The 22,125-nt window shown below is 35.8% G+C and overlaps 1 long non-coding RNA gene across 1 annotated transcript; it reads left to right on the forward strand.

Annotated features, from left to right (window-relative positions):
* The first annotated feature begins 338 nt into the window (after positions 1-338).
* On the forward strand, positions 339-18,851 carry LOC119774173. The gene is made up of 3 exons (XR_005279496.1): positions 339-491; positions 14,599-14,775; positions 17,286-18,851. It is a non-coding gene; the product is annotated as an uncharacterized LOC119774173 (long non-coding RNA).
* The last annotated feature ends 3,274 nt before the right edge of the window (positions 18,852-22,125 follow it).

A 22,125-nucleotide genomic window follows, 5' to 3' on the forward strand; every position in this document is an offset into this window, starting at 1 on the left:
TTCTGAACACGTAGGGGCCAAAAGTGTGCGTTTATTCTCCAGACCCTCTTTGCAGATCACACTTTAAACAGCGTGATCTGCGAATAAACAATGCCGGTAAACAATGGAGTGGAGGCTATGCCCGCATATAGGAAGAGTACACACACACATGCACGCGCGCAAAAACCAAATTGCACAAGTGTAAACTTTGAATAGGACGCTCACGGCTCTGTAAATTTACACAGACATTAAATTTCGTTCTATTCATTTTAGACATATAATGCTAAGCTGATTCTTTTTTATAGCGTACTGATCGATATCTCTGTAAAATAATCATTTTTTTTTAACTAGCGTGGCAGTGAAATCTTTGCTTTGTAGCTAAAGTCAACAGTGACAGAGTTTGAGCTCAAATAAATGCTGTGATGTCTGGAGCCCTTTGCAGAAGGCAGAAGGCAAGCTTCTACAATGGGCTTCTGCAGGGCTTGCCAACAAGCAGCGGCTATTTTTCACAGGTAGGAGCTTTTATTCTCCATAACATATTAGTTTTTTAGCTTTGATTCTCATACTAGAAAAGTTAAATAAATCTATGACAACTCATGTCAGTGCATGGAAGGGGGGAGCCTATATGATAACCCGAATTCATGGGAAAAAAAAAAAAAAAGATCAATTGATTTTCACAACTGGGTGGTGCAAAGTTGATCAGATCTGTGAGTTTCTGCTGCAAGCCGAAAGAAGAGATGTCACTGTGCTAAAAAAAAAAACAAAAGAAAAAGAAAAGAAACAATAACATCAAAATAACTTTTAATATAAAATAGCTTCTCTTTTCCCCCCTACATGTAAATTCGTTAGGATTATTTGTAGATTTCCCTTCTTTCCAGTTGTGTTTTCCAAACGGTCAAAAGCATTCAGTGCTCACCTTTAAAACAACACCGTGTCTTTTTTTTTTTTTTTTTAACTAGACAGGATAAATGAGTTGAAGAAGTCTGCACATGTTCGGGAACATGATGTGGACGTGCAGTGGACTATTTTTGCAGTGTCTGATTAATATCATGTTCACATGCTTTCGCACATTTCTGAAAAAGAGAAGCTTTCTGCTCTGGGAGAACTGCCGTCTGTAAAACTGCGCTTCTTTGATCAGATTATACTGTAAAGATTTTTGTTATAATGTCATATTTCAATCAGCAAAAAGAAAGATAAAAAAATGCATATAAATATCTTCCAAAATTATAACTACAGACCCAACTTAATAGCGTGTAATAATAATGTAATAATCAAATCATATCCAAAACAATAACAACAACAATAGTAATAATAATAATAATAATAATAATAATAATAATAATAATAATAATAATAATAATAATAATAATAATAATAATAATAAGTGCTCTTCTATAACCTCTTATATTAAACGCCAGCTTCTCATCGCGGGTTTTAGGATCCTTTGAAGGGTGGGATAACCCTGATCAAGAGCCCTTTCCAGGGCATTCTGGGTCCAGGAATGGTCTTTTGGATCTATAAATTCAAAGGTAACAATTCCTGCTCTAAAAGGAACAAAACATGCAAAGAGGACGATACATTTTTAATATTGTTTTTCGACATATTCTAACTTTTTTCCAACCCTTTAAAAACCAGGGATGATGCCTCTTGAGCACCATCACAGTCTTCCGCATGGGTTGTTATAGCAACAAAAACAAGATGATGGCCGGGCTTGTTACTTTTTTTATTTTTATTTTTTTGTGTGTGGGTGTTTAACCCGACTTCTTTACAGTTCTTACTCTTAAATTGACATTTTTTCTTATTTAGGCGCATGCAAATCAGACCGCCTGCTCACTCGGATGCAGTAATACTCCGAAAAGCATCTTTCACGACCGTTTAGTTTTGCCTGCCGAAGGGTGCATTTGCATTTGCATCATTTGATAAAGTCTGAATAAGTTGGCGTTTAACGGGGATTATAAACACACAGGCCTATTTCTTATAATCACGGTTAAAGATTTTAAGATAAACTATCTGTGTCGCAACAATGGTCGACAATTACCCTTTTTCTTCATGTCTTTTAATTGCCTCTAATTGCCTCAGTCTTCCAAAGTGAGACATTTTAATGCCTACAGGCGAGCTTGGGCCTCTACGATCTAAAATGACTCACATCATAAGCCGAATATGAGCATCCACCCATGGGCGTCAGCTCTAACGGGGCTCCCTCACAAGCCTATGCAGGGGGGGAAATTACAACTATATAAAGTAGCTACTTTATTATATTTTGCAATAATGCATCTGTGGTTTAGCAATCTACACTGATCTGATAAAAGGTAATTTTAACAGAAAACGGTGTGGCTTATGTTTCCGGTGGTTTTATTAGAATAGGTATGTCAGAGGGTCGCATGATGGCATCAATCCTGCGCAGAATAGGAAGCATTGGCGCACCTATGGGCTGCATGCGCGCTGAAGCCCGCGGACTGGAACACCCAAGTAGATCTGTCTCCACGGAGACGGCGGGACACCGGTCCAACAAGCTGTAATTCTGTCTCAGCCTTTTGCAGGGGAGGGACCGTCCACACTAGCCCGACTTAACTCCTCTTTCACCAGAAATACTCCTAATCCCATATCTTAGCAGGGCAAACTGTCGTCCCTCAGTATATTAAAGGGACCACAAAGTCAGAACTCCAAGCCACCCATGGTTTCACAGCAGGGCGGCACGAACCGGTCCGACACTCCATCCACCTTACACATTTCTCTTTTTTCTTTTCATTTAGAGGAAAACATATAAAAAATGTCATTATTGTGGAACAAGCATATAATACCAAGAAACAATATGTGTTAAATTTCACATAGTCTATTTGAGATGGAAATGTTAATTAAATACAATTAATTAATTAAACGTTTTTTCATAATTATAAAGCTACTTTGTTTTTATATATATATATATATATATATATATATATATATATATATATATATATATATATATATATATATATATATATATATATATATAAAACAAAGTAGCTTTGCTTTTATAAATCTTAAAGCTAGATATCTATGCACTTGTATAACAGACAAGCTATGCTGCATTTTGGATTTCTTAAAAAAGCTGTTTATGCGTACATTTAGATAACCTAACACTCATAAAAATTTTCCTGGAATCGCACTCTCTTAATAAATACACTAATAAAACAATAAATAAAATCAGACAAGTGAACTAGTTTATTTTGGGTTTTTCATATAAATCTTTTTTTAGTTTTCTCACAGGTTTCTTGAAATTGGTGTCTTTAGAAAATATTTTCATTTAAGGAAACATTCAAATTGAGTGATTTCATTAACTCCTAGATTATATTTAGACATTTATATATACAGCAAAAAAAATTACCTTTAATAGTTTATCTTCTGTATGATATCCTCTTGTCTACCTTTATTTATTTAGTGTATTTTTTTTTTTATAATTTATTTTCTACTTGCAATTAGGTCATCACTGTTTATAATAATTTTTAGATTAAAGTCTGAAGCCCTCTCCACAAAACTTCTACAATTTTTTAAACAAAATCCATATTTAAGCTTTTTTTTTAAAAGAATAAAATAAAAAACTTTTAACTCATAGCTTTATAGTTTAATTTTTTTATTACCAGCTGGACATTTTTTGTCTATTTAAGATTCTGCTTTTGATTTGATTTAGTGACAGAAATAAAGGAAATGGATGGCCCGATAGGCAGGGTAAGAATGCGGATGCTAACTGTGATATGTCGGCGCTCAGTTCTGACAGGACTCTGTGACATTCCAGTGCAGGACTCCTTCAAGTCCTGTGAGAGAGAGAGAGAGAGAGAAAAAAAGAAAGATCCATCAACAATGCCCATTGAGTACTGTGAGGCAACAGCTGTTGGGATATGCAGTGACCTAAAGGCAATCCATTCAGGCCTGGAAGGGGTGCCTCTCTCTACCCTACTGCTTTTATACTTCTGGAAGTGGATGGATGGTCAGTGTTTATTCTCATCATGCAAACTGAAAAGCGACAGTCTCAAAGAAGCCAGTGAATATCAATCGTTGTTAACCAGATTTCAACTTTTGAATTGGAGCATTCTATATGGAGATGAAACTGAGACACCGTCAAAGCTTTTGTTTCGAAGGAGCTCTAGGTGAGGCCCAAAAGGGAGGGTGAGCTTCCCAAGGCCTAAAGCATTGTAAAAAAAAAAAGGGAAAAAAACTCTAGCCAAGATAAAAGTGTGATCATCCAGGCAGAAAAATACTATATATTCGATGGAGATTAATATGAAGCCTGGTATCAGCTGGAAGCATTTCTGTTCACTCGTGCTTCTAACCCCTCTTTGATAATTCCACAGGCATTTCCCTTTGGGCCTCACGCCTGTCTTTGAGATCAAACCTCGCTGGCAGAGTCACCATAAAATGATATGTCAGTCAGGAGCGGTAAAAGGATGCCTGCTAGACTGTGATTGATCTGCCCTGGTTTTCTTTATTCCCCTCGAGACTCGATACATCCAGGTTTCAGAAGCAGTTGATGAATAGCACCACACATATATGCCTTTCTCTGAGCCATTTCCACCTGGAGTGGCACATTTAGCAGCACATGGTCATAACATGCATGCCAAGTTGCTGCAATATTCTCTCACTTCCCCCCCCCCGAGCTCCTGTTTCAGGAAGTGAAAGCACAGCTTTGCCAACCAATCACATCGAAGGACATCCAACTCATTAAAAGTTAATGAAACCTATAAACGTAGTGCGCCAGCGATTCATTTAAACCCCCAATCCAATCTCCTCTCTCTGCAAAGGCAAACAAGCCTGTGCGCCCCCTGTGCTGTCCTCAGAATAACAAACTATGGAATATTTTGTCCTGCATATGTTCACTCATGCAGACATGTGCACATTGATAGGCTATTTTACAATGGGACTTGTTCAATTTAGAAGTCAGTTAGGGCGGTGTGCTGCTAAGGGAAACTTCGTTAATCTGCTTTGGAGTTGAATTTAATGCATTGGCCTTACACAGCACTGCTTGTAAGAAACTGCGGCAACGGATATGCCATTTCGACATTCATGAGAATCACTGACATTCAAATAATGTGCCTGTTTTAATACCATACATGAGTGAAAACCAGATCTGGGTGAAAAAAGCTGTTTATACATCCTCCCATTCATGCAAGGGTCTTGATCCATGCAGTAAGACAAGGGCAAGGCCCTCTGTTCACACACAGCATCATCTATTTCATTCCGCTTCACCTGATGACAAGAGCTCCTCTTAATATGATAAAAAGCCATCAACAGCAATAAATTTCCACTTTTCTGGTGGCAAAATTTAGAAAAAAACAACCCTAATTGTCTTTCAGAGCTCTATTTCACACAGCTTTGTAGTGCCTCCCTTGGGGGATTCAAATTAAATTCACTCCATGTATGTAGCCACTGTCAGCTCGCTAATGAATTCCCATACCCTGACTCGAATCAAATTAATCCCCAATTTAATTCCATATAAATGGCTGGTTATTTATAAAGGGAAGACGGATGCGAGGATGAAGGATTGAGGAAAGCTGGGAGGTGTCTATAGGGCTGCTGAGCAGATTATAGTGAAGGATGAATCCTGTATGTTTTCCCCGACAGCAGAGTAGTCCCCTGATACACACTATTTAACCCTACCCTGCTTGACGCTGACAGAAACATCTCACCATTTGTCACCCAATATCCTTTCAGATTAAGGAGTCAACTGGCAGATTTATTGGTCAGAGCTGTGGCACTCTTATCTTTAAGTGCCAAATGGAAAGATAAAACACGAAGGCGCACATGTTGCACATCACAGAGTAAAAAAAAAAAAAAAAACTGTTGGTAGAACACACTGTTATGCAGTTTCATGCACATGTACAGGAATATTATGCATTATCCGTCAGATGCAAATATTTTGCATGGGGGTAGTTAATTATAATGGAGCACAATCCAATGTGAGTACACATGGATTTTAATAAATGCCATTTGAATTTATCTCTGTAACTTGAGTCAAAAAGTAAAACCGACGTATATTTTAGCTTAATTACATGCAGCAGGATATATTTTTGAATAGTTATGTCAGTCATTTTTTAACATTATGTTTTCGTGCTGATGAGAAGCAAAACTTGTATTTATAACATTAAGATATTAAATAAAAGCAATAAAAAAAACACAAATTAGAAACATTACAGCCCACCAAAATGATTGGTTGGGGCTCATTTTTCATTGCATTAAAGTAGGGTGGCATGGTAAACACCGTGCCACAGGCTGACGAAGGAAGTGAAGGAAGAGCCGGATGCTTTAAAAGTAGCTTTCAGTTCCTCTGGGTAGTTTGGTCTGGTGCCTCTAATCTTCCTCCTGACAACACCTTATAAATTGTCTTTAAGGCTTACAGCCAGGTGGGCCACAAAGGAACAACGATTCAATCGGTAACGCAGGTATAGCTTTGCTATTGTGGGTAGGAGCAAAGCTGTGCTGGAAAAAGGAAACCAGCAGCTCAGTACCAAAATTTTTAGGGAAATTTCCTGGTGGAAAGCTGCACTAGCTTTTGGCTTTAGAGAAGGAAGCAGATCAACACTAGAAAATTAAATGACTCATTTTCATTCTTTCTGACAATAGAAACTGAGTGAAATAAATAAATAAACTGAAACTGCACACTGGACCTGAAGCATGATGAATTTTGTGTCTGTTCTGCCACTTCTGGTAACCTGGGATTTCTTAATGAAAGGAAAAATGTGTTTTTATCTGAAACAATGACTTTGTATCACAGAGAAAAAGTGTAATATATATATACATACATATATATATAACTTTACGTGTAATTAATTTAATAATGTATTAAATGTACTTTCTTTAAGTACATTCTAATTTACTGAGTTTTATTTTTTGTGTCACAGGATCAACATGTTGATTTACTGAAGTCAGGACTTGGAGGCTGAGAGGAGGATTGCACAATTATAACACAATACATACCTATGACATAATGCTAAATTGAGTTTTGATGCAAATATATTGTTGCACTACATTACGAAACACCTTTGGAAAAAAAAAAACATGCTGGCACAAAGTTCAGTAACTGCTATATGATTTGAAAAGCTGTTTACATGCATTTGTATGTTAAAACAAAACATTTGTTTCATATATAAAAACAGTGAAAGAGAGGTTTTGCTTGAATAAGTTGTTTGTTTTATTTTCTGATTAATACAACAGATTGAAAAGTTTTCATTTTAACTGTATCAAAGGGATAATTCTGCCAGTTAAACACAAACATATCCAAGAATTAACTGCTGTGAAATAAATCCAAAGTTAGTCCTTAATCTCTTTCTCCCTTGTGTGCCTTTATAATAAATCTGGCTATATTTGTTGTTCTGCAAGAATGGTAAATTCACCAAAGATTAGAATGAAAATAAATAACATTCAATGCACTGTTTTTACAAATATTGCAGAAAAATTAGAACAACAGTGAACCATTAAACCTGAGGAACAGTTTTGACATCCTGTTATCATGCACTAATTTGACTCCTAATCTTTGATTCATAGAAGAAGAGTAAACATTTCCCCTTTTTATTGTCCATTTAATTAATAATGTCAATAAAGAGATCATATTTTAACGGTGCCCCAATCCTCTCTGACTGTGGTCCAGGCCTCTCGTTTGTAGAATTAGTGACCGGATATGAGGATGTATCATGGATGGAGGTTATGGTTGATTGCTAAACAACATTTCAAATAAGGCCTAAAGCATAGCTTGAAGGATCTTACAGAACCTTTGAAATAGTTTTTTAAATCTTTATTTAATTTGTAAAAACCTTTTTTAGGACCTTAAAACTCTTTTAAAGAGGTTTCTGAAAAAAGCCAACAATATTATGACACAGAGAACAAATCCAAACAGACAAGCTTCAAGAATTGTCTAGTTTTAAATGAACATTACAATTTTCTCCAGCTAAAAAGATAAAACTTGCACTTAAATCACTGAAAACATGATTTCTGGGATTTAAGCAAGATCTCAGGTCATATAAGTCTGTTTTAAAAGGGGTGCTTTAGAAATCTATTTCTAAAAGCTCAATATAACTTTGAAAAATCATCCCAAATAGCCAAAATATATATGTTTAGGAATATATCATAACAAATGCTGATGGTGTCAACCGGTAGATAAAAACCCATGCTTTTAGTTTTTTGACTGGTTCGGCTTGTTTTATTTTTGAAAAGATTTTGCACTTTTAGAATTAATAAATGGAACATCGACTACAGTTTGCTTGAAATGTAAGAGCTCGATTATTCACAGTGGCAAGTGAAAAAGCCTTTTCCATACTGGTTTCCAGTTCATTTTGGAGTTTAAGTCCTGATGTTAAGGGCCTTGAAATCATAGATTTGTGATTAAAAATCACAATATATTTTGGACCAACTGCAGCCTTACTTCTCTTTGATCTTCTGTCCAGTTTGCTGATGGTCCTACATACTTGTTTATCAAACTAACACTTGGACTGCAACACCTGAAAAAAAAGGTTTCTGATCCCACATTTCCATAGACAAGTCCTCCAGTTTGATCCTTAACTTGAACATTTTCTGCTCTTCTTCATATCCAATATTTGATATGTATGATACTATGTATTTCTTTTTAGTAGTTGTACTCTCTGTATTATAATATTCTGATTTATCATAAATTGCTATTTGTTTTACTATGACGCACTTTGTGATTTTATCTGTAAAATGGATATATAAAGACATTTTAGAGAAAAGAAATACATTCTAAAACAGAAAAGTCTTTTTTTGGATTTTTTTTCGGCACCTAAATCTAAAAATAACAGATTATTATCAAAAAGAAAGTGAAAATATTTGTAATGAGAGACAAACTCCATCTGTGAGCTATGAATAGTGGCAATGGGTGAGAGGTAAAGAGATTAATATTTAGCAGTGTTTTATTGGTCAGTGTCAAAAGCCAACTGCAACTGATTCTGAGCTATTTTGGAAGTGATTTCTGAGATATACATTACTGCATCATCAGTGTAAAAATGAACATCCGCAGGGGTGACGTTACTGCCACCATTATTTATCTGCAGGATGAAAAGGACTGACCCTAACACAGACAAATGTCTGATATACTGCGTTTAGTTATAATTTAACCATTAGCATGGGAGGGATATAAGGAGGACAGCCGGTTGTGATGTCCATTAGGCCATTGAGGGAATATTTAGGAGCCTTTAAAGCTTGGTGCACCAAATGTCTCAGCATCTATGGTTTATTGAGGCATCTGTAAGCCGACACACTTTATTGCCAGGCTTGGCTCCTGCGCCTACCATCCTGGAATACAAGAAAACACACCCACACAAAAAGTTTGCTGTTTGCCTTCGCTCTTCCAAATCCTTAACAGCCGCGCTGTAGCCAGTCTCCATTCATGCCATTGTGCTGTCAACAACAACTAAACGCATCATTTGTATTGCAGGAAACCAACTCGGTATGTGTCCAAATGTTTGGCGACTCCGAAAAAAAAAAAAAAAAAAAAAAAAAAAAGATAGTGGGGGGGTTCTACTGCATAATTTGGTAGAAAACATTTTACCAAACATTTGGTAATAAAATAGAAAAGAAAAAACGCAGGCGTCGGCCCCGAGGCTTAAAGCAATTAATTCAGGATCCTGACATAAACTCTCCAATCCTTTGACAGCTTGGAGCCGAAATAAAAATGCTAGTTCTCCTGGGAACGCCAGGAGATAGCCGGCTCTTTTTTGGACTGTTTGCTCACTGGCCCTGAGAGCAATCTTCCCCAGTCAGAATGAAATGCAAGGACACAAACAATGTACCGGCAAGAGAATAGGAGATGGGGAATGAACAGTTTGGACTATTTGCTCAGCAGAAGGGCAGCCACAATGGCCGGCCCATGGCTTTCCCATGCATCCAGCCTCTTAGTCGTAGGCCTCCCTTTGTTGCCTGGTTTCTTCTTCCCTGGCCAGATAAGAGCCCAGCTGCCCTATACTTTTAATTCCCATTGTACAGCATACTGTATGGTCATTTATCTGTCTACTTTTTGCTTGTTGTGGTGGGTGTTGTCTAATTGAACAGGTTATCGCATGTGTATCTGTTTTGCTTGCATGTGTGCTCGTTTAGTGGTTGAATCGCTTCCACTTTGCCATAAAAGGCAGGGTTTAGGCCATGGGGGGGGCTGACCTTTCGCTTCTTCTTGGAGATTGAAGCACAAGTCAAGAACAGGGTGTGATCAAAAATGCTGAGTTTTAACTTCAGTCTGTGAAGCCAAAAGTATACTTTTCACACAACTTCAGAGACCTGTGCCTCTTTAACAAAGCTGCTGCTTTCTGTAAAAACCTTTAGGATTAAATAATGAATCTTTTTAATATTTATTTAATTTCTTGGTGAAATAATTGTATAAAACCAAATGTATTCATTATAATATCAGAGGGGAAAACAAGTTGAAAATAGAAACATAAAAAAAATATTTTGATGCTAAATAATTTTTTTTGGGGGGGGCCTTAATAATGTTAAACATCCTAGAAATCTTTTTTAGAAAATACAATTTTAAAGCAAAATAAACAAATTTTTTTCAAAAAGCTTTTTTCGGTTAAACATTTTGTTTGGTGTCATAGAGCTGCAGAAGCCATTATCTATAAAACCCATGCTGAATAGTTTTGGCAGTAATAATCCAATGATCAAATAAGCCTAAAGTATTGATTATTATAAAACTAAAAGAAAAAAAAAGAATGGAATGTCAAAAAATAAATTTTATTAAAATTATAAAAAAAAACGTTTTTTTTTTCTTTTAAGGGATCTTAGTTTATTGAAATTGATTTATTTCAGTTTTTAAGCAAATTAACCTGGAGTGTTAGAGTTATATAAAAGAATATATCTTGATGCCATAGATTTAAGGGTTATGGGTGTTTTTAATAAGCATTCATTTATTGTTATAATGTTATGATCACATAACAAAAAAACCCATCAATCATGTTACAAAAAAACGAAATAAAACAAAGCATAAAAATAGTTAAATAAAAATCGAGACCAAAAGCCTGAGTTTAGCATTAAATCTTTCAATATTTTTAAAGTTTTTAAAATTTGAAATTTACTAACAGTTATATTTTTGCATCTGGATTTAACAGGAAAACCATGTTCTTAATAAGAAAAAAGATTCATTGATAAATCAAACCTGAGTCAGGTGTCTTCTTTGGAGTCTAACAAAGACTTAACAGAAAAAGCTTTGGAGGGCTTATGGGAGGAAAATAAGATGTGTCCATTATAAAAGCTGGTTAGTTAGTAGCTGGTTTGCATTTACATTGAAGGGTTCTCTGCCGAATGTGTATTCCGACTCAATCGGTTTAAAGGCGTCTGCGGGGCAGGAAAGGGAAGCAGCCTGCTTCTGAGGCAGAGGCTGTGGAGAATAAAAAAAGGATTGCAAACAAACAAACTAAAAGACAGAGAAGAGGTGAAATGTATAGGAGGATCGATACGCATAAGACGGAGGAGCATATTCATGCATGTGAGCAGACACTTGCCAAAATACAAACACACAGAGAGGCCCATCCCCCTCTGTAAAGGTTGTGGTGTCAGGACCCCTTGGGTGGTCAGACTGGGGATGATTTCAACACAATATGATGTTGTGAAGCAGCCCATAGGAAAAAAAAGAGATGTTTCTTGCTTGCTTTTACTGTCACATTCGTATCAAGCTCATATATTGTGTAAACTCCTTTTTTTCCATGGGGTGAAGATGTATTTGAAGAGAGTAATGATCTGTGGTCACAAAAAGCCTTTCTTACTCACAGACGTAGCATGAAAACTGCTCTTTTTTTTTTTGCAGATGTAAAAATACGACTCATAATGACTTCACAATGGTTTATTCTAATGGCTAAGCTCTTAATCTATAAGATCAGGTTTCAAAGAGCCAGAAGCTGTGCCAAGGCAGGTCCCAGGAAGGAAAACCCTTTGTTTAGGAGGGGACAGAAATTTGAAATGTGGGACCAGAATTCATTACAATGAAAAAACAAAGAAGAAAAGATAAAGGTATGGCTGCTGCGAAAGCACCCTAAAAAAGCAGCATCATTAGGAAACAGTAAGTGGTTGTTTTCGCATCCGCCTTTGGTGCACCAACAGTGCTTTGCCAGCATGTCAGACCTCAGGTACGGCAAGATAAATAGCTGTCTTATGTGTGCTTGTGAGAGCCAGGCTCCTTGTGGGGTGGTGCTCCCAGCTTCACGCTCCAGCAGCACTGAAATAAAGCTCTGTTCGAGGAATTTCAACACCGCTTAAGGTTGTCCGTTGCCGTGTAATTTATGAGCTGTGAGGACTCTGTTTCTAAAGTTAACCGCGACCTACAATCTTCCAGCATTCATGGGTGGAGAAAAGAGCCGCGTGAGTCATAGGAAACTTACAACACTGCTCCAATTACCTGAAACTGTCTGAGGGGTGCCTGTGGTTCTCCTGCTATTTGGTTCAGTGGCTAAACGTGGAGGTGATGTGACCCAGAGTAATTGGATGTCCAGGCACTTTAACAGGTTAGCTGTTTGTCACCTGTAGGTCTGCGTAGAGGTGGTGGGATGTGGAGAGGAGCACTGGCTCCCAACGACATGGCTCTAAGTGGGTGGTCAGGTGGAAGGAAACATGGACAAATAGAAGGACAGACAGCTGGATGACAAGCCTCTTGATTTCAACTACATTTAAAAAAAAGCTACAATTATATTAGAAAGATTGCAAGGTAATATTGAATTTTAGTACCAGTTTCAGAAAAATGTAAGAAATGCACTGCATGATATATAAAAAAATATATAAAAAACGAATTATCAGTCGCACAGTTTTTTGTATATCTTAATATATATATATATATATATATATATATATATATATATATATATATATATATATATATATAAACAAAACTAAGTTTCATTTTGTTCAGCTTTCAGACAGTAAATGAGCAGCAGCTTAGCAGTGAGATGAACATTTCAATTCCATAAAAAAACCCACATATATGTGTATATGTGTGTTTTAGATTATAACTTGCAATCGTTTTAAATCTGTCGATATTCAAATATAAGTATCACATGTGGCTAATATTTGCGCTTGATTGCAAAGCTGTTTTATTGCTAAGGAGCCACAGGGAAATTGGAAAACATATAATCAGAAGATATACATGTTTCTGCATCATAAACCTCAATTCCTGTGTAATCAGGCTTTGTTTGTATAATAAGCATTTTAATAAAAGCAAAATCTCATGAAGTAAAACTGTTTAGTTTTTACTAAATGGTAAATTAAACATTTTACTGCAATGATTAGAAAAATAGGAATAAAAAATAAAATAAAAATAAATATATATATATATTTTAGAAAAATGTGAAACATTTATTTTAACATAATTTTTATTAATTAATAGGGAAGTAAACTATACAGAAAAGCAAGTGTCTTAGAACTTATTTAAAAAATAACACTTTAATTCATATTTCATTACATAAACACTTTTAATAGCTCTTGGTTCAAAACTGATGAGGTTAGTGGGTCATCGGTTTGATCCGGTGCTGGGTTAACATAACCACTGGTCAGTGTGACCCAGTTTAAATGTTATTTATATAGTACTGTTGGCTTAATAGATTAAATGATTTAAGACATTATTTCAAAAAACAATCTTGACTGTGCTTTTCAAAAAAAAAATGTAAAAGTAAGAATAGTAAATTAAGTAACTATACACAGTATGTTTTATTTTAATGAATTAAATTTAAATAAAATCTTTTGGGTGATGTATTTGTGATCACTGTGGCACAAAATGTATGCACTGTAAAAAGGTAATTTTTTTTTACATATATATATATATATATATATATATATATATATATATATATATATATATATATATATATATATATATATATATATATATATATATAATGTAAATAACACATAATTTAATACACAATTTCAACATGTCATTAAATGTATAAAACACACACACATATTCATATATATATGTGTATATATATATATATAAATATGTGTGTGTTTTTTACATTTAATGACATGTTACAACTATGCTTTATTTGTGCTGAATTGTTTTTCTTAAATTAAATAATCGGTGCAATAAAAATTTTTATTTAACACACATCTTAAAAAGACACCACTATACCATCAAATTACCTCTTTAGCAGTGAGTGAATGTCAACACCCAGTAAACACCTTTGACACACAAGCTTGAATGTGACGAGCGACTTAACCAAACATTCCTGGGTGTTCCCCTGTTACGGTCTCCCACTCTTCTACCTGGATGCAATGACCCATCTGACCATCCAAACTTCACTTGAAAAAAAAAAAAAGAGTTTTTCTCAGTTTTCTTTGTGTGCTTAAAATGCCCAAAGAAATGCTAAGATTTATTAAAATATTTGGAATTTTTCTGGTACTATGGTATAAAAGACATTTTATAAAACTTTTTCGCTGTAAATATGCTTTAAAACGGAAACAGAAAAAAAAAGAAAACCCTACAAGGATTTGTGAATTTGGGAGTATAATTCCGTCCCCGCGCTTATCTGTACACCCAGACTATTTGAGTGTTTTGAGATGCGGGCTCCCTGAGGACGGATCGAAGGCGTCCTAGTAGAACTGCACATCAAATAAATAGGAGGATGGGATTTATATGGAGGCTGTGTCTCTGTCAAACAGGGCTCTGCTGAATGAAGTGATCCCCACGGCCTGAGCGGAGGAGAGGAGGGAGAGGAAGCCTCAGAGGGAAGAGGGATAGCTTTGGAGGGGCCTTGCTGATGCACTCATGCTCACACAAACTCAAACACAATGTCCCCTCTCAGCCCTGCACTGTGACCGGCCCGTGGCATTGCCCAGGTATGTCAACTATGTTTGCCAAGCCATCCATCAGCAGTACTCCTTCCCTCTTGAACCAGGAACTTTTGTTGGAAACATACATTTGTTCAGCTCATCGTTTGACTAAGTTCAACCGAAATCATTTGCTTAAAAGTGAGATGGAGGATTTATTAGCTCCACAACTTTTTTTGTTCTGTATCTTTATCCTCCCATTTCAGGTTCCACAGCGCAAAGTGCTCGCCAAGGCTAGTCAGTACAGTTTAAAGACATTGGTGGCCCTTATCGCCAGTGACCAGGGTTAGCAAACAAACACACTGTAGAGAAGTTGAGCTGCATGGAGGCAGGAAAGATTTATAGCTGCATGACGTTCTCACATGACAAAGAAGTATTTTTTTTTAAATATTTTCTGGTTAAGTGCTTGCATCAAGTTGAAACGGACCGAAAAGACAATGTTGGATGACGGAAAAAGTGTTATTTGACATTTAAATGATTCTAAAACGAAAAACCAACAGAATTAATGCATATCAGGAGATTTAAGAGAATTTCTTCTGGTGATGCAAGCAGAAACATTCACTGTTGGCTTGATTAAAGCGACTTCTGTCATCTCAAAAGGGAAAAATGTGTGGGCTGGTATGTTTGCTAAAGCACCCAAAGTTCGTTAGCTGGAGCTTTACCTCATTCCCCGAAACACAACCTTCATTTATCTTCTCCGCTTCCACTCAATGTGAGAGAGAAAGAGAGAGCAGATATGGCTAAAAGTGCCACGTTAATGATTGACTCCTGGCACACTGAGCATCCTGGATCGAGTGGCCACTTTGCCTGCACTCGTGCTGCATTTTCAGCCGTAAATGTTTGTGGTCCCACTATCCTCTTCAGGTCCCCATACAACATTATTAGCACTGAAGGGGAGGTTAGGATGGGGTTGGGACAAAGTTTCAATAAAGAACCACTGGCATGCAGAGGTAAAAGGAAGATAAGAGCTTGTCTCTGACCCTTTTAGCGCTTCATATGAATGTGGCTGTGCAAACCTAATCTCCCTCCTTCCAGATAAATCTGGCCCTGCTTTGTGAAAGCAAGTTCATACATTTGTATTAGTCCCCTTTCTCCCAAGTTGACTTTGACAAAGTTGAAATGAGTCCCAGACTTCTCATTCACGGTTCAAGATGAAGAGCAAACTGAGATTAGGGGATGTTAATTAATTGTAGAGTTAGTCCAAAAGACTTTTTCTTTTCATGCCATCCTGCCGGTCAGTTGCGATGCCATAAATTTATTTTATTTCATTCACTTTTCATATTTGAATGTATGAGTGTTGCTTAATGGTTAAAAATTAACCATGCAATGTGAGCTGAGTTGAATAATAAAAGAATTATTGCTCTATAAACGTCTTCATTTACTGTAAAACCTTCTTATTAGTTGGTCTTGGGAAGCTAAATGTGATTGTTAGTGAGACGCTTTACATGACCACCATGCCAGCTCCTTTTTATTAACTATTAAACTGTTCTAATTATAAACAGGTGATTATTTGTGTGGAAAATGGAAGCAGATGTTGTGCAGCACAAATGATCTTCCTTTGTGGAGGAAGTATAGAGAGTAAAGCACAGTGAAATGATATAGTTTAATGATCCAAACCCTTTTTCATTGACTTTTATCAATTTTAACTGGTGTCCATCACTGTTACTGGTGTATCAAAAAAACAAAACTAGGAAAGTTGGGAATAAATTAGTAATAGTTTTTTATTTTATTTTGCTTAGAATTATTAGAATAAATATGTTAAAGTCCCAGTCTTCATTTTTATTTTGGCTTAACTTATTTCCAGGCAGTTATCTTTGCAGAAACGTTGCACATGAACCATTTGCAGCACATGCTTGATACATGAACATAACTCTGTTGCATTGTCTCCTAACTCCCTTTTCTGTATAAGTGATCATTGCTTTCATTACAAATAACTATCAAATGCAAATACATTGACTTTTAAAGTTTTGCAATCTAGAATCTTTAAAAGTCTCAAAGATTTTTGGCATTGAAGTTCACTAAACATGGTTAATATGGCGACTAAGCTGCATTTATATTAAATGAAGACTTTATTAGAGTTATATAAATGTAAGATATTAAATATTTCTAACCTTTTTACATAAATTTGCCCAAAAGATAGTTAAGTCTACAAAATATTAGAATTTAGTGAATGTAAGATTTGTATGCGGAGAGTAAATCGACTTTTTAAGCACGAAGCACAGTAAGGTAATTACATTAAGATATAACATACAAATGCTATGCCACCCTCCCAACTTATTGTTTAAATAGAACCACATTATCTCACTTTATTGCAACATCATGGGAAACATTTTGTAAAATTGAAATATAATCTGCTATGATATGTTTAAGAACATCTACTTTTTACAGAGATTAGGCTGCTGCAGAATCAAAAAGATTAATGATTATGCATAGGCACCTCAATTTCAACTGTTGTATGTATTTAAACTAATATAAATGGTCATAATGTGACAGCGTATCTCTATTTCCCCCCTCTACAGATGTTCTTGGATGTTCAACTTCCTGCTCTCCTCACTTTCATCTCCCTGCATCATTCAAGCTGAAAACTCCTTCCTGTCGATGTATTTGGCTATATCTGTGTCTGACCTGTCTGCCATATGTAATATCAAAGCCTCTGTCAGCACAGAGCTGAATGGGAACAAAAGAGAGGCCTCTATTAATGATTAACTGTTCTAAAAGCCCCGGCTTTTGTATTCCCATGGTGCCCAGGCTATCTGGCCACCATGTGACATGCTCACAGCATTTTTCGAGCAGATTGAGGGAAAGCTAGTGAGCAAACACAGGTGCTTTGGAGCAGCGGTGCCGACGCTGTCAGGGACAACCACAAACAAGAGCAGCTATGCCTGGCTAAATGAATCCCCACCCCTCCCAGCGCCATCACCACCTCCTCAACCCCCCGCTCTGTCACCAGCTAACTTGTTTGCTAGCTGCCTATAGCTTTCTTCTGCATGGTCTCCGAAAGCCCCCCCCCCTTTCCCTTGCACAAATGTAATGACCGCCACAGCCAGGCTCCAGAACTTCTCACACTCTCCAAAGAAACAAACAAATAAAAGTGAGGACTGCCGACCACTTCTTTGAGGTGATGGCATTTGCTGCGGTCATGACTAGTGGGTGAGCAAACAAATTAATGGTGTCCGTGTTTTCACTTTCTAAACTAAACTAAATGTCTTTTAGTTCAAGTGGGGCAATACCACTGACCCCGGTGTCAAATGCTGCGGAAAGGTTGCACACTCTGGCTCTTGAAATGTTAAGAGCAGGCCATAAGAAATTACCCAGGACTTAAGTATAGCTGTACAGTACATAACTAGGATAATGCCAAATAAGTTATCTGATTAAAATACAGGCTTATAGTTTAAAAAGCTCCATATTTTGGCCACAAACTGTAACAAAAAGGCCTTTATAGCTCTTAACCTTTTCATCAGAGTGATGCGGGGGGGCTGTGTCGTTCCACTTTGATAAGACAATCAGATGATAGGATGGCGTTATCTTAACACAGCTTTTCCGGCTGGAAGACAAATGAACAGTGTGTGATAAAGGGAACAGAAGATTTAGCTCTTATTGGCTGGTTCCTCTGAGAAAGGGAAAAATTATCAGAGTGGAAAATTCACATCAGGTGCTGGTATTTCAATTTCAATTCGGTACTCAAGCCAGGTCACAGGGACAGCTTTATTTCCTTATCACTTAATATTCCTGTCATCTCAGGCAGGTTTTTTGGTTCTTAAAAATTGCATTTTGAACCTGTAAAGCAGCCATCGAAGGATAAAGGGGATAAAAGTGTTTCATAAAAAAACAGAAAAAGCAGAAAAAAAGGATGGTTTCTTTTTCAACTTCCCAATGATCAATTAAACATAGGTTTTCCTGTGGGTTTTCTGACTTTTACAGGCTAAATCGTATTGTAAGAAAAATCTGAGGATTCACTCTTTTGTTTTTTTTTGCCATCTCCATGAGAAAAGATTGGATAATATTATTGCTCCCTGGAATAAAATGTTATCACTGTGATGGAAAAAAATGGAAAATTATGAAAACAAAAAACAAAAACAAAAAAACGCTGTCAAATCATGTGTAAATAATAAAAAAAATTATCTTAATAAAATGTGTTGTCTATCATTATAAATATTTTCTGTATCCCCCCATTTCTTCCAAATGATATCTTTAGACTTTTATTAAAGCTTTTTATTGGTGTCCAATTTTTGTCTTTCTGAAGTAAAACATTTGTTTTTAAAGAGACCTTTTAGCTCAAATATCTTTTTCAAATCTATCCAAAACAAGGGCATTGAAAAGTCATGCTTTTTTTAGCCTGTTTGATAATTTCAAATCAGCTTTATAAATGTGTTGTATTAACGGTTGCTTTTCAAACCCTCTATCATGTTGAAGAATTAGCACTGATTATTTTTCCAAGTCTTGAAATGCATAAGATTAAGGAAAGACAAATGATCTTTTAAGACTTTATCACTTATAGCATTTCATAACAGATTAAATTAACTGAATTTCTAAAAAACATATAGGCTTTTCTGATGATTCTGTTCTCATTTATTTGAGCACCACCACTAATGCCCTTTTTAATCTGTTTTATTGATCAGTTTGGTTTTTCAATCCCTAAACCAAAGATAAATGTATCCTCATTAAGATATTTATAGGAAAGTTAATCTTTCTGCTTCTTTTTAGCCACTTGATCTCCTTAGTATATAATTTTACTAGAGGTGTAAACAGTATTAATGTTAATTACTTAAGTAGAAGTTGAAATCCTACTGTTTAAAAATACTTTTGTAGAACTTTAGTATTACCTTCAGCTTTTTACTGAAGGAAAACTGTAAAGGTTAAATTTCTAAAACTACTTAAATTATAAAAGTAAAAGTAAGGCAGGAAAAAATGTTAAGGACAGATGCTTTAAACTTTATGCGGGTTACTGCACTACGCTATTAAAGGAATATTTTCTGGGTATAGCTTCCTTACATTTTATTACTTCGATATTTAATGGCAACAGTGTCAAGTTTAACTTTGCATCATCTTGAAAAAATGTTGGTATTTGACAAACAAGTTGGTGCAGTACCGAGTCCAACCACAAATAAATTACTTGTCTGAATAAATTTGGATGTTTTTTTTTTTTTTATACTAACAAACCATAACGGATATGAGCTTACATGAAACAACAGTCTAAAATGTAAGGACTAGAAAGTTGAGATAATTGCAAAAAAAAAAAAAAAAAAAAAAAAAAAAAAATAATAATAATAATATATATATATATATATATATATATATATATATATATATATATATATATATATATATATATATATATATATATATATATATATAAATATATATATATATGTAAGGAACAGAAGTAAAAAGTTGTGAATGTTGTAAAATAATTCCTCCAGTAAAGTAAGTAAGATAAAAAAGTATTTGTAATTTGTTACTTGAGACATCTGGATTTTACACTGGTTTAAAGAAGTGAAATCCTGAAACAAAAAAACAAAACAAAGACATTCAAAAGCATGTTGTTTAAATAGAACCACATTATCTCACTTTATTGCAACATCATAGGAATCATTTGGTAAATGTTGTATATAATCCATATGTTTAAGAACATCTAATTTTTTCAGGGACAATGATAACTGTAATAAACTGTAAAATATCACTTTAAGGTACTGTGAAATATTAAAGCAATGTCGGAACCCTCGGTTATTGTTTTCCTTAAAGCTGCATTTTTCAGGATTGTTCTTAATTTATTTATCCATTCCTCCATTCAGAATCAGTCCTAAAAGAAAATATTGTGAGGGACCCTCTGAAGAAAGTTAATCTCATTTCTGATTTTCTGCTTATAACTTGCAGGGATTGACCTTTTTGGGAGCCAAATCTGAACAGAGGAGTTATGAATCCTTTGCTTGAGAAATCTGCAGTCCACAGTACAACGTTGGCTCTCTCAAGAGGGATTTGAGGCAAAATCTTTGTTATATTTTTATTATACAGTGGTGAAAGTGGTCCCTCCCAATTGTCTGTCCAGACTCCTCTCAGACCTTCAGTTAAAAGAAGGTTTTACAGTAATGAGGAAAGACATGAAAGCTATCTGAACACAGTGACATGTTGAAAGGCCTCCTTTGATCTGCCATGAACAATGGTAAAATTTGAAAAGAGCAAAGTACGCTTTAAAACGGCAGTGCACCGCATTAACCCCTTGCCTTTTGACAGGTCCACACCTAGAAAGATGTAATAATCTATTCAATGGAAAATGTAGATCATGAGTAATGGGCTTTTCGTAGAGCAGAGGATCTTTGTGCTAATTCTGCCTGCTGCCTTTCTACATAGGCAATAACGATAACACAGAGCTGGCATCTGTTCAAAGCTTTGTAACATACCTACTTGTTTGTCCTTTGTAGTGGCAACTTAAATATTTCAGTTGAATATTTAATGATGATTTTATAAAAGTTTTGGTGCAAGAAGATCAACATTTAAAAGGATGCGAGACAAAACCCCCCAACAGAGCAGAGAGATTACCGTGCAGTCAGCCATGCCAGTCATGGGTCAGTGCAGACCGGCTCCATCACCAGACTCTCGTGACACTAAGTGGGCCAGAGAAATCTCTGCCCATTCACCAGACAGTCGGTTGACTCCTCATGGATTACTAATAAAACTCACCTTCTCCCCTAAACAACAACTCTGCAACACAAAGGGTCATTGGTTATTTTCTGTGATGAAAGCCTGTTTTTCAAATTAAGAAATAAAATGAAGGAAATTAGTTAGGCATGATTGCCATAACAGTGAACACCTCAAATAAAACTATAAGAATAAATCTTATCAGTCACAATTTATTCAGGTAAGTAAATCAAAGTTGCAAGATAAGGTCAAAAGGAGGATGATCATGTCTCTGTAATCAAACATTCACAATATGACTGATAAAAGATTTATCAAATGTTTATACGTCAATCCAGAGGTGAAGGTGAGGAGTTTTGTGGCCTTATTTTGACTGTTATCCCCAGATTAATCTCAAAGGGAAAAAATGGACAAAATACAATTCAATGCCAACTGCAATCTTTCAATACCAGAAGCACAACCTAAGAAAGGAGCTCGACAGTTAGCAGTGTTAAGAAATGGCTCATTTGTGTTATTAACGAAGCCTCACAATCTATCGCTGTATAAGTATCAATCATAGTTACAGTGAGCCATCCTTATTACAAAAGTGGAGATCACTTTAGTGTCTGTGGTTCCTGAAAGCCTATCTTTTTGGATGAATAATGGAACAAATGTTGGCATAAACATTTGTAAAATATTCATACTGGCCCAGGTTGTTCTTCACCCTTTAGCTGCAATGAGTTCAGA

This window comes from Cyprinodon tularosa, unplaced genomic scaffold (assembly GCF_016077235.1).
Source record: "Cyprinodon tularosa strain WSP-4 unplaced genomic scaffold, ASM1607723v1 ctg80, whole genome shotgun sequence".
Lineage (NCBI taxonomy): Eukaryota > Metazoa > Chordata > Actinopteri > Cyprinodontiformes > Cyprinodontidae > Cyprinodon > Cyprinodon tularosa.